The following is a 10,610-nucleotide window of genomic DNA, read 5'->3' as shown; positions in this document are numbered from 1 at the left end:
TCTAAGCAACCTGCTAGCTACCGACACACCATTTGTGTTTGACACACAGTGTCTGCAGGCATTTGAGACCCTGAAAGCCAAGCTGGTCACAGCACCAGTCATCTCTGCACCAGATTGGACATTACCATTCGAACTAATGTGTGATGCCAGTGACCATGCCATTGGTGCATTGTTGGGACAGAGGCATAACAAGATTCTGCACGTCATTTATTATGCTAGCCGTGTTCTAAATGACGCACAGAAGAATTATACAACCACAGAAAAAGAGTTACATGCAGTGGTTTATGCCATTGACAAGTTTAGATCCTGTTTAGTAAGGTCAAAAGTGATTGTGTACACTGACCATGCTGCTCTTAAATACTTACTCACAAAGCAGGATTCAAAACCCAGGCTCATAAGGTGGGTATTGCTTCTGCAAGAGTTTGATATAGAAATAAGAGACAGAAAAGGGACAGAGAACCAGGTAGCTGATCATCTGTCCCAAATTCAACCAGTAGCTGGGGCGTCCCTCCCTTCTACTGAGATCTCTGAAACCTTTCCAGATGAGCAACTATTTGCCATCCAGGAAGAACCATGGTTTGCAGATATTGCAAATTATAAAGCTGTGAGGTTCATACCACAGGAGTACAGCAGGGTGCAAAGAAAAAAATTAATTTCAGATGCCAAGTACTACCTATGGGATGAGCCTTATCTCTTTAAGAGATGTGCAGACGAAATAATCTGCAGATGTGTACCCAGAGAGAAAGCACAAAGGATCCTGTGGCATTGCCATGGATCGCAGTATGGGGGACATTTCAGAGGTGAGCGAATAGCCACTAAGGTCCTCCAATGTGGATTCTACTGGCCTACTACCTATAGGGATGCCCGGGAGTTTGTGCGTAACTGTGACAGTTGCCAAAGAGCTGGTAACTTGCCTCATGGTTACACCATGCCTCAACAAGGGATCCTAGAGATTGAATTATTTGATGTATGGGGAATTGACTTCATGGGTCCCTTCCCCCCATCATACTCAAACACTTATATTCTAGTGGCAATAGACTATGTGTCTAAATGGGTAGAAGCAATTGCCACACCCAATGATGATACCAAGACCGTACTGAAATTCCTACAGAAACACATCTTCAGCAGGTTTGGTGTTCCCAGAGTACTAATCAGTGATGGGGATACTCATTTCTGGAATAAACAGCTGTACTCTGCCATGGTCCGATATGGAATTAGCCACAAAGTAGCAACTCCGTATCACCCACAGACAAATGGGAAAGTTGAAGTTTCTAATAGAGAGCTAAAAAGAATTCTGGAACGGACTGTTATTGCCCGTAGAAAGGATTGGGCAAAGAACTTGGATGATGCTCTGTGGGCATACAGAACAGCCTTCAAGACTCCTATAGGAACCTTTCCATACCAACTTGTGTATGGGAAGGCTTGTCATCTGCCCATGGAACTGGAACATAAAGCCTACTGGGCAACCAGATTCCTAAACATGGATGCTAAGTTAGCTGGTGAAAAAAGATTGCTCCAGCTAAATAAGCTAGAGGAGTTCAGACTCAGTGCCTTTGAAAATGCAAAAATTTATAAGGAAAAGGCAAAGAAGTGGCATGACAAGAAGTTGTCATCCAGAGTCTTTGAGCCAGGACAAAAAGTTCTACTCTTCAACTCTAGGCTCAAACTATTCCCAGGAAAACTTAAATCCCGGTGGAGGGGTCCGTATGTGATTACAGGGGTCTCACCATATGGATATGTTGAGCTTCAGGATATTGATTCTGACAAAAAGTTCATTGTTAATGGACAGAGAATCAAACATTATCTTGAAAGCAGTTTTGAGCAGGAATGCTCAAAACTGAGGCTTGAATGAGTCTCAGTAAAGGTCCAGCTAAAGACAATAAAGAAGCGCTTGCTGGGAGGCAACCCATTCATTAGCAGGTTAATTGTTCTTTAAAAGTTTGATATACATATTCTCAAAGGGCGATCATCAAAATTGAAGGAATTCACAGAGTTACAGAAGGATTCAGTGCAAAAAGCAGAGAAAAGGAGCTTGCTGGCGAAAAAACTTCAGTAAGGGTACTCTGGGCGTTAAACGCCAGAATGGATACCATTCTGGGCATTTAACGCCAGTAAAGGTACCATTTTGGGCGTTAAACGCCAGAATGGGCACCATTCTAGGCGTTTAACGCCAGGTGTGCAGCATCCTAGGCGTTTAGCAAAACGCCCAGTGATAAAGGGGTTTCTGGCATTTAACGCCAGCCAGGGCACCTGGCTAGGCGTTAAACGCCCATAATGGCCACCAAGTGGGCGTTAAACGCCAGAATGGATACCATTCTGGGCGTTTAACGCCAGAAAGATAGGGGGAGGAGATTTTGTTTTCCACTTCAAATTTTTTCAAACTTTCTTGTTTTGATCCATAATTTTCTGAATATACACATTACAAACTTTCATCATTCGTCCTCAAAATTCGAAAATTAAACAATTTTCTAAATCATTCTTCAAATCTCTTTCAAATCCTTTCCAAATCTTCTCCAAAAACTCAATTATCTTCTCAAATTCTTTCCATATCTTCTCAAATCTCCTCCAAAATTTTTGAAATCTCTCCCCCTCCCTTTATAAATAAAGCTCGGCCATCCCCCTCTCCCCACCATTCAAATTTGCTCTCCTCCTCTCTCTCCTCTTTCCTCTCTTTTGCTTGAGGACAAGCAAACCTCTAAGTTTGGTGTGCTTTTCCGTGATCACTAAGCCAAGATTTATCAAGATCATGGCTCCTAAGGAAAAACAAACCAATTCAAGAGGCAAGAAGGAGAATACTCCAAAGAATCTTTGGAGTCAAGAGAAGTTCTTAACCAAAGAACATGCAGACCATTACCACAAAATAATGGGACTAAGGTCAGTGATCCCGGAAGTCAGATTCGATCTAAAAGAAGATGAATATCCGGATATTCAAGAGCAGATTCAAAATAGAGGATGGGAAGTTCTAACCAACCCTGAGACAAAGGTTGGAAGAAACATGGTTGATGAGCGGATATTTTATACGCTTTTTGGGGGTAATTTCATGTAGATTTTAGCATGTTTTAATTAGTTTTTAGTATAATATTATTAGTTTTTAGGCAAAAATCATATTTCTGGACTTTACTATGAGTTTGTGTGTTTTTCTGTGATTTCAGGTATTTTCTGGCTGAAATTGAGGGAGTTGAGCAAAAATCTGAGTTAGGCTGAAAAAGGACTGCTAATGCTGTTGGATCCTGACCTCCCTGCACTCGGAATGGATTTTTTGGAGCTACAAGAGTCCAATTGACGCGCTCTCAACGGCGTTGAAAAGTAGACATCCAGGGCTTTCCAGAAATATATAATAGTTTATACTTTCTACGAAGATAGATGACGTAAACTGGCGTTCAACGCCAGTTTCATGCTGCTGTCTGGCGTCCAGCGCCAAAAACAGGTTACAAGTTGGAGTTCAGCGCCCAAAACACGTCACAACCTGGCGTTCAACTCCAGAAACAGCCCAAGCACGTGAGAAGCTTTAGTCTCAGCCCCAGCACACACCAAGTGGGCCCCAGAAGTGGATTTCTGCACCAATTATCTTAGTTTACTCATATTCTGTAAACCTAGGTTACTAGTTTACTATTTAAACAACTTTTAGAGATTAACTCTGTACCTCATGACATTTTCAGATCTGAATTTTATACACTTTGATGGCATGAGTCTCTAAACTCCATTGTTGGGGGTGAGGAGCTCTGCAGCGTCTCAATGAATTAATGCAATTGTTTCTGTTTCTCCTTTCAAACATGCGTGTTCCTATCTAAGATATTCATTTGCACTTAATTATGGAGAAGGTGATGATCCGTGACACTCATCACCTTCCTCAATCCATGAACGTGTGCCTGACAAAAACCTCCGTTCTACATCAGATTGAATGAGTATCTCTTAGCTTCCTTAATCAGAATCTTCGTGGTATAAGCTAAAACTGATGGCGGCCACTCTTGAGGATCCAGAAAGTCTAAACCTTGTCTGTGGTATTTCGAGTAGGATTCAAGGATTGAATGGCTGTGACGAGCTTCAAACTCGCGATTGTTGGGCGTGATGACAAATGCAAAAGGATCAATGGATCCTATTCCAACATGATCGAGAACCAACAGCTGATTAGCCGTGCTGTGACAGAGCATCTGGACCGTTTTCACTGAGAGGATGGGAGGTAGCTACTGACAATGGTGATTCCCTACATACAGCTTCCCATGGAAGGAGCTTTGCATTTATGAAAGTGAGTAAGCATTATATTGCAGGGATTCAGAGGACAAAGCATCTCCAAAAACCCCAACATATTCTCCATTACTGCACAATGAGTAACAATTTCACACTCTTTTATTTTTCTAATAATTCCAACTGATAATTTTAATTAATATCCTAACTAAGAATAATAAAATAAACATAGCTTGCTTCAAACCAATAATCTCCGTGGGATCGACCCTTACTCACGTAAGGTATTACTTGGACGACCCAGTGCACTTGCTGGTTAGTTGTACGGATTACAAATTCGTGCACCAATGGTTCAGGAATTCTACTCAAATCTGTGGCTGACAGATAAGCAGAGAATGACTGGAACTGCTTTTCATACCTACAGAACCATGGTCAAAGAGAGAATTATTTACTTCTATCTGGACAAAATAAGAGAGATCTTCAAATTGCCTCAACTGCAAGATGATCCTGAATCCTTTAATAGGATAATGGTGAGAGCAGATAAGGGGTTAGATCAAGTTCTAGAGGACATATGCCTCCCTGGAACTAAGTGGACAACCAATTCAAAAGGTGTCCCAAACCAACTCAAGAAGGGAGATCTCAAACCAATTACAAGAGGTTGGCTAGACTTCATTGGGCGTTCCATATTGCCCACTAGCAACCGTTTTGAGGTCACTATCAAGAGAGCAGTGATGATTCATTGCATTATGCTGGGAAAAGAAGTGGAGGTTCATCATCTGATTGCTTGTGAGATCTACACAATTGCAAACAAGAACTCCACTGAAGCCAAACTGGCTTACCCAAGCTTAATCTCTTTGCTATATTAAGATGCTGGGGTGAGGATGGGAGTAGACGAATTCATCCCAATTGAACACCCAATCACCAAGAAGTCAATGGAATGACAAATGCAAGACAACTCTATCAAAAGGAGGGCGCAGGAGTTCCTCCCTGAACTTCCTGAAATTGACTACTAGACCCGCCTAGAAGCATCTGTTGCCAAGCTGCGAGAAGCTATGGAACAAATTAAGGAAGAACAGCAGAATCAAAACTGCTTGCTCTGCAAATTGCTGAAAGAACAAGAGAAGCAGGGGCGTGAGCTATAGGAGCTAAAGCGCCAGAAGCTCTCCCTTGAAGGGTCAAATACCCCACAAGTTGAGGGTCAAAATCAAGGTTGTTGAGTCCTAACTCTGTGATAACTTCTATCATTAGGAGTCTATTTTAGAGTCATTTAAATTTTTGTTTTCTATTATTATTAGTCTTATCTTATATTTATTTTTGAGTCTTGTTCTTAATTCATGATTAATAAAATTTAAGGTTCATGTCTTAAAGCTATGAATGTCCTATGAATCCATCACCTCTCTTAAATGAAAAATTCTTTAATCACAAAAGAACAAGAAGTGCACGATTTCGAATTCATCTCTGAAACTAGTTGAATTTGTTTGATGTGGTGACAATACTTTTTGTTTTTTGAATGAATGCTTGAACAGTGCATATGTCTTTTGAATTTGTTGATTAAAGAATGTTAAACTTGTTGGCTCTTGAAAGAATGATGAAAAAGGAGAAATGTTATTGAGGATCTGAAAAATCATCAAATTGATTCTTGAAGCAAGAAAAAGCAGTGTATTAAAAAAAATGATCCAAGGCAAAAAGAGTGTGCTTAAGAACGCTGGACACCTCTAATTGGGGACTCTAGCAAAGCTGAGTCACAATCTAAGAAGGTTCACCCAGTTATGTGTCTGTGGCTATCCGGTGGTAATACTGGAAGACAGAGTGCTTTGGGCTATAGCCAAGACTCATAGAATAACTATGTTCAAGAATCATCACACTTAACTAGGACAATGAATAACACTATCTGAATTCTGAGTTCCTATAGATGCCAATCATTCTAATCTTCAAAGGATAAAGTGCGATGTCAAAACTGTTCAGAAGCAAAAAGCTACTAGTCCCGCTCATCTAATTGGAGCTAAGTTTCATTGATATTTTGGAGTCTATAGTATGTTCTCTTCTTTTTATCCTAATTGATTTTCAGTTGCTTGGGGACAAGCAACAATTTAAGTTTGGTGTTGTGATGAGCGGATAATTTATACGCTTTTTGGCACTGTTTTTAGTATATTTTTAGTATATTTTGGTTAGTTTTTAGTATGTTTTTATTAGTTTTTATTTAAAATTCACTTTTCTAGGCTTTACTATGAGTTTGTGTGTTTTTCTGTGATTTCAGGTAATTTCTGGCTGAAATTGAGGGACCTGAGCAAAAATTTGATTCAAAGGCTGAAAAAGGACTGCAGATGCTGTTGGATTCTGACCTCCCTGCACTCGAAGTGGATTTTCTGGAGCTACAGAAGCCAAATTGGCGCGCTCTCAATTGCGTTGGAAAGTAGACATCCTGGGATTTCCAGCAATGTATAATAGTTCATACTTTGCCCGAGAATTGATGGCCCAAACCGGCGTTCCAAATCAGCTTCAGAATTCCCGGCGTTTAACGCCGGAACTGGCACAAGTTGGAGTTAAACGCCCAAACTGGCACAAAAGCTGGCGTTTAACTCCAGAAAAAATCTCTACACATGAAAGCTTCAATGCTCAGCCCAAGCACAAACCAAGTGGACCCCGGAATTGGATTTTTACGTCATTTACTCATTCTTGTAAACCCTAGGTCACTAGTTCACCATAAATAGGACTTTTTGACATTGTATCTTTACCTCATGACATATTACACGTTTCTTATTGTATCTTCTATGGCATGAGTCTCTAAACCCCATGGTTGGGGGTGAGGAGCTCTGCTGTGTCTTGATGAATTAATGCAATTACTACTGTTTTTCATTCAATCACGCTTGCTTCTATTCTAAGATATCACTTGTTCCTCAACTTGATGAATGTGATGATCTGTGACACTCATCATCATTCTCACCTATGAACGTGTGCCTCACAACCACCTCCGTTCTACTTTAGATTGAGTGAATATCTCTTGGATTCCTTAATCAGAATCTTCGTGGTATAAGCTAGAATTGATGGCGGCATTCAAGAGAATTCGGAAGGTCTAAACCTTGTCTGTGGTATTCTGAGTAGGATTCAAGGATTGAATGACTGTGACGAGCTTCAAACTCCTGAGGGCTGGGCGTTAGTGACAGACGCAAAAGAATCACTGGATTCTATTCCAACCTGATTGAGAACCGACAGATGATTAGTTGTGCTGTGACAGAGCGCGTTGAATATTTTCACTGAGAGGATGGGAGGTAGCCATTGACAACAGTGAAACCCTACATACAGCTTGCCATGGAAGGAGCCTTGCGTGCATGAAGAAGAAGACAGTAAGAAAGCAGAGATTCAGAAGATAGAGCATCTCCAAGACCTCAACCTGTTCTCTATTACTGCAAAACAAGTATTTATTTCATGTTATTTTAATTTTCACAATTAAACCTGAGAATTATTGATATCCTAACTAAGAGTTACAAGATAACCATAGCTTGCTTCAAGCCAACAATCTCCGTGGGATCGACCCTTACTCACGTAAGGTATTACTTGGACGACCCAGTGCACTTGCTGGTTAGTTGTGCAAAATTGCAAAAGTGTGATTGCAATTTCATGCACCACACTCTCCCAAGCAATATAGAAGAAAATCCCAAGAGAGAGTGCAAGGCCATAACCATGTCCAACATGGCCGAATCTGTGGAAAAAGGAAAGGCAGTGATTCCCAGTGAAGAAGACCTCGTGGGACGCTCACTGACCACTAGGGAGTTCCCCTCTGAGGAACCAAGAGAATCTGAGGCTCATACAGAGACCATTGAGATTCCTTTGAGCCTACTTCTGCCATTTATGAGCTCTGATGAGTATTCTTCCTCTGAAGAGGATGAAGATATTACTGAAGAGCAAGTTGCTCAGTATTTAGGAGCAATCATAAAGCTGAATGCCATATTCTTTGGTAATGAGACTTGGGAGGATGAACCTCGATTGCTCATTAAAGAACTAAGTACATTGTCTTAGCTAAAGATACCTCAAAAGAAACCGTACCCTGGAAGGTTCTTAATACCTTGCACCATTGGCACCACGACCTTTGATAAGGCTCTGTGTGACCTGGGGTCAAGTGTAAACCTCATGACACTCTTTGTAATGGAGAAACTAGGGATCTTTGAGGTACAAGGTGCAAGAATCTCACTTGAGATGGCAGACAATTCAAGGAAACAGGCTTATGGACTTGTAAAGGATGTCTCAGTGAAGGTTGAAGGCCTTTACATCCCTGCTGACTTCATAATTTTGGACACTGGGAAGAATAAGGATGAATCCATCATCCTTGGTAGACCCTTCCTAGCCACAGCAAAAGCTGTGATTGATGTTGACAGAGGATAATTGGTCCTTCAAGTGAATGAGGACTACCTTGTGTTTAAGGCTCAAGGATCTCCTTCTGTACACATGGAGAAGAAGCATGAAAAGCTTCTCTCAATACAGAGTCAACCAAAACCCCCACATTCAAGTTCTAAGTTTGGTGTTGGGAGGCCCCAACCATGCTCTGAAAATCTGTGAGGCTCCATGAAAGCTCACTGTCAAGCTATTGACATTAAAGAAGTGCTCATTGGGAGGCAACCCAATTTTTTATTTATGTTAAATTTCCATTTTCCATTTTTATTTTATGTTTTCTTTAGGTTGATGATCATGTGGAGTCACAAAAACAACTACAAGAATCAAAGCAAATTCAAAAACATCATTAAAAATAGCACACCCTAGAGGAGGAGCTTACTGGCATTTAAACGCCAGTAAGGGTAGCAGAATGGGCGTTAAACGCCCAGTCTGGCACCATTCTGGGCGTTTAACGCCAAAAAGGCACCAGACTGGCGTTTAACGCCAAAAAGGGCACCAAGCTGGCGTTAAACGCCAGAAAGGGAAGCAAAGTTGGCGTTCAACGCCAGAAAGGGAAGAAAAGCTTGCGTTAAACGCCAGAAATAGGCAGCAACCTGGCGTTTAACGCCAGGATTGGCACTAGGAGGACGTTTACATGCCAGAATGGTGTAGGGATGAGAAATCCTTGACACCTCAGGATCTGTAGACCCCATAGGATCCCCACCTACCTCAACTCACTCTCTCTTCTTCACATATTCCAATAAGACCCTTCCCCAAATACACCTCATCAATCACCTCTATTTCTCTTCCCCAATACCCTTCACCAATCACCTCCATCCACTCTTCCCCAAACACCCCACCATTCAAAATTCAAACAACTTTCTCTCCCAAACCCAACCCTCACACATCATAAACACTTCTTTTCCCCCCTGGCCGAACCACTCACACCTCTCCATCTCCTTAATTTCTTCTTCTTCTTCGTCCTTCTTTCTTCCTTTGCTCGAGGACGAGCAAACCTTTTAAGTTTGGTGTGGAAAAAGCATTGCTTTTTGTGTTTCCATAACCATTTATGGCACCTAAGGCCGGAGAAACCTCTAGAAAGAGGAAAGGGAAGGCAAAAGCTTCCACCTCCGAGTTATGGGAGATGGAGATATTCATCTCAAAGGTCCATCAAGACCACTTATATGAAGTTCTGGCCAAGAAGAAGGTGATCCCTGAGGTTCCGTTTTGGCAAAGTTAGCCTTTCCTCATCTCATTTGTCACCTATGCAGTTTAACTGGAATTGTCATAGAGGACGACATCCTCATTGAAGAGGATAAGCCCATCACTAAAAAGAGGATGGAGCAAATAAGAGAGCCCACTCATGGAACTCAACAAGAGCATGAGGAAGTTCCTCATCAAGAAATTCCTGAGATGCCTCAAGGGATGCATTTTCCTCCACACAACTATTGGGAGCAATTCAACACCTCTTTGGAAGATTTGAGTTCCAACATGGAGCAACTAAGGATGGAGCAACAACAGCACTCCATTATTCTCCATGAAATTATAGAGGATCAAATAGCCATGATGGAAGAGCAACAAAGGCAAGGAAGAGACATAGAGGAGCTCAGGTGTTCCATTGGATCTTCAAGAGGAAGAACTAGCCGCCATCACTAAGGTGAACCCGTTCCTTGATTTCTTTGTTCTTATTTTTCTATTTTTTGATTTTATGCTTTATGGGTTATCTAAGTTTGTGTCTTCATTACATGATCATTAGTGTCTAGTGTCTATTCCTTAAAGCTATGAATAATTCCATGAATCATTCACCTCTCTTAAATGAAAAATGTGCCTAATTACAAAAGAACAAGAAGTACTTGGATTTCAATTTTTATCTTGAAATTAGTTTAATTATTTTGATGTGATGGCAATACTTTTTGCTTTCTGAATGAATGCTTGAACAGTAAATATTTTTTATAGTGAAGTTTATTAATGTTAAAATTATTGGCTCTTGAAAGAATGATGAACAAAGAAAAATGTTATTGATAATCTGAAAAATCATGAAATTTATTCTTGAAGCAAGA

Source organism: Arachis hypogaea, chromosome 3 (genome assembly GCF_003086295.3).
Source record: "Arachis hypogaea cultivar Tifrunner chromosome 3, arahy.Tifrunner.gnm2.J5K5, whole genome shotgun sequence".
NCBI lineage: Eukaryota > Viridiplantae > Streptophyta > Magnoliopsida > Fabales > Fabaceae > Arachis > Arachis hypogaea.
This window is presented reverse-complemented; position numbering follows the sequence as displayed.